Raw genomic sequence first — 2218 nt, 5'->3', positions numbered from 1 at the left:
GCTCATCCAACTAATTGCTCCTCCAAATAGGTTAAACACATATCCACTTGTAGATATTATTTGATCCAGATCTCCAGCCCAGTCTTCATCAACAAAGCCATGAATGTCCAAAACTCTGTCCAATCCTGGTCGTCCTTGGTAGCACAAACCATAATCATTAGTGCCACACAAATATCTAAAAACCAGCTTCACTGTTGTCTAATTCTACTTCCCGATTTCGATATAACCTTATCAATACTCCCACTTCATATGCAATGTCTGGTATGGTGCAAACCATTACATACATCAGGATACCAACTGCACTCACATATGGAACACCAGACATGTTCTCTTCCTCTTCTTGTGTCTTAGGGCAATGTTCAACAGATAACTTTACATCTACAGGAATAGGAACCTTCATCAATTTACTATCCTTTGTATTAAACCTTTGAAATATTGTATCAACATACTTCCTTTGGTTTAGCGAGAGCTTCCTCTTCACCCAATCTCATTTAATTTCCATGCCCATAATATAGTTTGTAGCACCAAGATCCTTCATGTCGAATTTGGAGGATATTTGGGTCTTCAAATCCTGGATAATTTCTTTGTCATTTCCAATCAACAACATACCATCCACATACAAGACCAAATAAATAACACATTCACCAATTAATTTAAAATACACATAGTGATCTTCTTTGCTTTTGATGAAGCCAAGTCCCCATATATATGTATATATATGTATATATATATATGTATATATATTATATACATATATATACATATATATATATATACATATATATATATACATATATATATATATATATATACATATATATATCAAATTTTGATACCACATCCTTCGTGATTGTTTTAATCCATACAGAGACTTTTTTAACCTACATACCAATTCTTTCTTACCCTTCAACACAAATCCTTCAAGTTTCTTGATGTAGATCTCTTCTTCCAAATTGCCATAAAGAAATGTTTTCTTCATGTCCATTTATTCTACCTCAAAATCAAAAACAACAACTATAGATAAAAGTAATCTAGTAGAAGCTAACTTGGCAACAGGAGAAAAAATATCACCAAAATCAATTCCCGACACCTGGGAATAACCTTTTTCTTCCAACCGAGCTTTTTATTTCTCCAACTTGCCTTCTGCATTTGTCTTCTTCTTAAACACCCATTTTCTTCCAATGGGTTTCCTTTTAGCCAACAACTCCACCAGATACCGAGCCTCATTTTTGTCCAAAGAAGCCATTTCATCAACCATGGCCATTTTCCAGAGTTTTCCATCCTCTGAATCTACTGCCTCCCTGACAGTTCTGGGATCATCATCAGTAACAGATAAAGAAAAATTTGATTAAAAGCAGATGGACTATACCTTTCTGGTTGCCTTCTCTCTCGAACTGATTCTCTCAAAGCTGGAGTTTGTGGCTCTTCCTATTCTGATTCATGTTTTGTTGTAGAGTATGATTCTTCCTCTGGTGTAGGTTTTAACCCCATACATAAATTACTTGCATACGAATTTTAAAACACATAAAATAAACAATGTGAGAGCATAATACATAAAACACATATACAGAGAGATTTTCCCCTAGATCCCAAAACTGAGACTACCAGCTTGATTTTTCATTGTATTCCTTTCAATGTTACAATACATATTTATACATGCTAAAGCATCCAATACCATGGATCGAAAACCATCACGTCCAAAACCATGGACCGAAAACCATCGCGTCCACAAAACATGTGCGAAAATCATGCACAAAACCATAGGTGGGTCCGCACAACCTAACATAGGGTCCCCCCTCAAACCCCCTATGACCTCCCTATAACCCCCTGGTTAACTACGTGGGCTAGTCATGGAAAGAATATAACACAAACCAACATTCTCCCACTTGTTGTTTTCTTTCCACATGGGGCCACAAGAGAGCTTAGTCATTTTTCTAGCCCTGAAACGCCCATTGTTTCTCTACACCAAGAGAACTTCTCAGAGCTCACAGATTTTGTCAATGCATCTGTAGTATTCTTCAAAGTGTCCACCTTTACCATCAACAACTTTTTGTCTTCTATCATATCCCTCACAAAGTGATACTGAACATCAATGTGCTTTGTCTTTGAATGATATGCAGGGTTCTTTGCGAAGAAAATTGCACTTTGGCTGTCACAATTTTCCTTTTAGCTCCCTATACTAACCCCATACTTGAACACAATCTCTGCAACCAAACTG

This window comes from Pinus tabuliformis, chromosome 7 (genome assembly GCF_031772625.1).
Source record: "Pinus tabuliformis cultivar Carrire ecotype Pingquan chromosome 7, CPIR1, whole genome shotgun sequence".
Lineage (NCBI taxonomy): Eukaryota > Viridiplantae > Streptophyta > Pinopsida > Pinales > Pinaceae > Pinus > Pinus tabuliformis.
Note: the sequence above shows the minus strand (reverse complement) of the source record.